The sequence below is a fragment of the Mustela lutreola genome, chromosome 8, assembly GCF_030435805.1.
Source record: "Mustela lutreola isolate mMusLut2 chromosome 8, mMusLut2.pri, whole genome shotgun sequence".
Classification (NCBI taxonomy): Eukaryota; Metazoa; Chordata; class Mammalia; order Carnivora; family Mustelidae; genus Mustela; species Mustela lutreola.
Genome location: NC_081297.1, coordinates 124,393,517 through 124,398,563, shown reverse-complemented (window position 1 = coordinate 124,398,563; position 5,047 = coordinate 124,393,517). Strand labels below are relative to the sequence as shown.

Genomic DNA, 5,047 nt, shown 5'->3' with positions numbered 1-5,047 from the left:
CACGTCTCTCCTCAGGTCTTTGAAGGGTTCTCCAAGAGGGTGAAATGGGAGGTAGACAGCACCAGGTAGCCAAAGCAGGGAGTGAGGGAGGAAGGAGAGAGAAGCCTGAGGGGCGTGACCTTCAGGGAGAGGGCGCCAGGGAACTGTGGCTATTACTCCCTCCGCAGTCAGGGTCCAAGAGTGGGATGAGGACAGAACGAACGATCATGAAATCAGCACATGACCCAGACTTCGAATGACTGACATATTACCTTGTCCTGAAATTCTGTTTCATCAGGTCTGCTGTAAAAATGCATTCTACGTTACATTCCTTAATGGAACACTCGTTTTTTATTCATTAATAGTGCTTTTGTGTTTAAAAATATTTGTAATTTAATTCAAATGACTTGGAAAAGGGTGTTTTTAAGAGAACAGATCAGTGGCTTGATATTCTGGAATGCTAAGTATGTTAATAAAGTTAATTCATAATGCCAGAGTTAAAAACAAAAACATAAAACCTGAATGTTTAATATTCCTTCCTTTCTCCAACTCCTGTGCTGTCAGCTTTCAGTTGTTACTGTAACGTGATTTTTATTAAACTCTTAACTTTTTTTTTTTCCTCTTTGCGCAGTCAGGCCTAAATTCCATGCTAAGCGCACTATGGAAAGACCATGAACCCATCAATGCTTACTCAGTTGTTAACATGAGGTAATAAAAATGACTTTCCCTTCCACCCTCCATCTTTCCCTCCCTCCCCTGCTTCCTCCCTTTTTCCTGCCTCCTGCCTGCTTCCACAAACATTTATTAAGATCCTAACGTGAGCCTGAAACTCTGCTAGGTGCGCACACATGTTGGACATTTAATACTTGGATTCAGGCCTATTTAGCTAGCTGTATCCACGATTAACATGATTGAGTGTGATGAAATGGGCCCATTATACCGCCGTACACCTCCAGAAACTCTCATTCATGTTTAAACTCTTTATTGCAGCCAATTTGATGTAACAGAGTTGCCTCTACACACACACACACACACACACACACACACACACACACACACATTCATCCATGGACACTGATTCACCAGCATGCCGTTTTTGGTTACTTTATGGTTCACTCCTACTTTGAGAGCAGAATAAAAATGGACTCAGCTGACTCTCCGGTGAGTCAGTAAGCCTTTTTATTTCCTCATTCTAATTCTAGTTAAGGCTGGAATAAGCAGTTCTCCACCCAGCAATTGTAGTTAAACCCATTAATTTTAAAAAATACACATAGATCTTCACACACCAGTTAAAATGGTTGTAGGTGTTATCTAATAAAACAGGAATCCAACAAGTACATAGTTCTGAACTATGAACATATTGAACAAGACTGGATGTATTTAATTCGGCCAATGTATCACTGTAGATCTGCTTGCTTGTCCTCTGTGGTTGCCCCTTCCTTGTTTTGTTGTTTTTGGTATTTCATACAACACCCAGGTCTTCTTGAGTAAGGACAGAAGACAAACGTTGTTGGTACTTGTGCTTGACATTCAACAACATCCCGCTGACACATGAGAAAAAATATCCTGGGGAGTAGTATTTAAATTAGAGTTTATGTATTTAAATTAGAGTCTATCTAAATCATTCGTTGTATAATTTTTTTTTTTTTTTTTTTTTTTTTTTTTTTTTTTTTGACAACAGGCAGGGTGGAGGGGGTGGGGAAGAAGGAGAGGAAGAATCTTAAGCAGTCTCCACGCCCAGCCGGGAGCCTGAGGTGGGGCTCCATCTCACAACCCTGAGACTATTACCTGAGCTAAAATCAAGAGTCGGACACTTAACTGACTGAGCCACCCAGGCGCCCCTAAATCATTTCATTTAAAACAAAGTAGGAAATTCTGTATCTCTAGCAAAACTACTTTATAAAGTGAAGTTGAGGGTAAATCTTAATAGATTGTATAGATGGAGATTTTCCTGTTGATAAAAATTGAAGATAGAGCCACATAGGTGTAGAAGATGAGTGAGAAGGGTTCTCAACTCATGAACACAGGTGTTACTGTGAGAGGGACATTCCAGTCCAGCAACCATCTCTCGCACTCCTGTTATCAGAGAAGGCCAAAGATTCAGTTAGGCAGATGCATCTTTAGGGGGACTTTGCAAGAGGAGAGAGCACAACAACATTTCTTGTGCACCTGGGATATCACTTCTCCTACCAGAGCCAACAGAAGAAGGCCTTGAGAGAACTCCTTAGAGAACTGGGAATGCTAGCCTAGACGGAAAAGAATGCGGGACTCTCACTCCCTGGTCAGATGCTTGCTGGGCTGGGAGAATAGGTACAACTGCCCTGTGCCCGGACAGGAGTGGAAGTCAAGGAGTGCTTTGGGGAGAATCTGACAAGGGTCCCCTGGAGTTTGAGGAGTATAGAGAGATAGTAGACTGGAAGCTGGTTGGGACTGGCCCTGGTGGCTGGATGTGAACAGAAGGTTCTAGCATTCAGCTGGGCCAGAATGCACTATGTTTCTCATGGACCAAGGGGACAAGGTGGGGAGACACTCTACTAAATGAGATAAAAGGACAGGCCATCCCATAATAAGAGAAATAGTGAGATTTGGATTTAATGAAAATTAAAGTGAATTTAGGTTGGACTGGAATTTTGCATAACTGAAAATGAGACTCTTCTCACATCTGAAAGTGACCCTAAAGGTAAGGGACCTGCCTGAAATGTCACTGGGGGCACAGAAGGGAGATCTTTTAAAAAGGCAGAGGTGAGGGGCCCCCGGGTAGCTCAGTCAGTTAAGCATCTGCCTCTAGCTCAGGTCCTGATCTGAAGGTCCTGGGATTGAGTCTCCCATTGGGCTCCATGCTCAGCTGGGAGTCTGCTTTTCCTTCTGCCTGCCACTCCCCCTGCTTGTGTGGGCATGTGTTCTCTCTCTGACCAAAAAAAAAAAAAAAAAAAAAAAAAAAGGAGGAGGTGGGAGAGGGTACTGAGCTGGCTCAGTCAGTTGAGCCTGCGACTCTTGATCTTGGGGTTGGAAGTTCAAGTCCCATGTTGGGTGTAGAGATTACTTAAAAAAACTAAAAATTAAACAAAATAAGGGTGCCTGGACTCAGGCAGTTAAGTGTTCAATTCTTGATTTCAGCTCAGGGTTGTGAGATCCAGCCCCATGAGATCAAGCCCCAAGTCAGGCTCTGTGCTGAACATAGAACCTGTTTAAGATTCTCTTTCTTCCTCTCCCTTTGCCCCTCCCCCCAGCTTGTGCTCTAAATAAATAAATAAATAAACAAAATTAAAAAGATAAAATAAAGGCAGAGGTGGGAGAAGAAAAGCTGTTTTCCTAATTTTAGACTGAGCACATTTAATAGAGCAGTTACACCATTTAGTTAAAAAGTAGTTATTACACCTATGGAGTAGTCTTTCCAAAACAAAATAATAATAATAATTTTGAACCTGAATTTACTCAAACCTCTTGAACTAACTGGCAGGTGATGGAAAAGATGGGAGATGGAAGAACTTGCTAATGACACCAGGAGGATGCCATTAGCCAACTCGGAGTATTAGCAATGCCACAAGACAGAACCTTTTGTTGTTCACAGGTGTGATGACTGGGTGTTCAGCCACCAGGTGGAATGTGCTTCCCTCAGACATTGTCACAACATAATTGGTACCTTACCCATCTGAAGTGAAAAGCAAAAAAATTCCCCCAGAACAAAATCCCATTTCTCTTCAACAAACACATGGCTTAAAAAAAAAAAAAAAAAAAAAAAGAGAGAGAGAAGGAGAATTGTCATAAATTAAGAAACCTAAGAGAATGTCTAAATATGTAATGTGTGCCCCATATTTGAATTTTTATTAGAACAACTGTAAAAAGATATTTCTGAGACAATCAGGGAAAGGTGAACTTGCATTGGATATTAAATGTATGAAGGAATGTGTATGAATTTGGGAGGGCATGATAATGCTATTATGCTTTTTTTCTAAGTTCTCATACACTAGAGAAACATTGTAAGGCATTTATAGGTGATGAGATAGGATGTCTGGGATTCATTTTTAAATACTGTAAGATAAAGGAAAATGAAGTGTGAATTTGAGGAGAGGATCCATGAAAAAAAAAATGGTTGGATGGGAATGATCATTGATGGGTATGGGGATGCTTCATTACACTATTCTATTCTTACATATGTACAACTTTCTGTGGGGCGCTTGGGTGGCTCTGGTTAAGTGTCTGACTCTTGATTTCAGCTCAGGTCATGATCTTGGGGTCCTGAGACAGAGCCTTGAGTTGGGCTCCCCACTCAGCAGGGAGTTTGCTTCTCTCTCTATCTCTCTCTTCCTCTCCCTCTGCCTTTCCCCCTGCTGGTGCCCTCTCTCTCTAAAACAAATAGATAAATCTTTAACAAAAAATTTCTAAAATAAAAAGTTAGTTAAAAATTAAACTAAGAAGCTCTTTAAATATTTTTTATTTTTATTATTTTTATTTTTTATTTTATTTTTTTAATATTTTTATTTTTAAATTTTTATTTATTTTTTAAATTCTTTTTTATTTTTATTTTTTTAAGGTCTGTGGTATGGCAGAATGGTATAAAGTTCAAGTTCAAAAGTTCAAAAAGTTCAAAAAAATATTTTTATTTTTTTAAGGTCTGTGGTATTGCAGAATGGTAAAAAGTTCAAGTGTAGGAGTTAAACTTAGTTTTGAATACTAGCTACAACTGTTTCTAGTTATGGGACCTTAGGCAAGCCACTTAACTTTCTAAGCCCCATTTTCCCCATCTGCAAAATGGGAATAATAAGAATGCCTAATTATTTTTGTTGCAAGCATTTAATGAGATAATACATATAAAACTTAATGAAGCAAAGAGTAGCTGCAAATATTAGAGAAATCAGTAATGTCCACAAGGAGGCACAGAGGAAATGCTAATATTAGCTTAATCAGATTTCATTTTCATTTCTTTCTCTGTTTAAGCTACTGTCTTTGATATTATAGTTGCCTTGTTACTTTTAAGTCTGAAGATTGCAATGCTGAAGTGAAATGTGCTTAGACAGAAATCCACAGGGGTAGGGAACTACTTTTATTTCTCCTCACCTTGAAATCC

General features: G+C 39.6%; 1 non-coding gene across 1 annotated transcript; it reads left to right on the top strand.

The window, feature by feature from the left end:
- Positions 1–3,531: 3,531 nt before the first annotated feature.
- On the top strand, positions 3,532–3,637 carry LOC131840087 (small nucleolar RNA U13). Its single transcript, XR_009357197.1, has one exon. It is a non-coding gene; the product is annotated as a small nucleolar RNA U13 (small nucleolar RNA).
- The last annotated feature ends 1,410 nt before the right edge of the window (positions 3,638–5,047 follow it).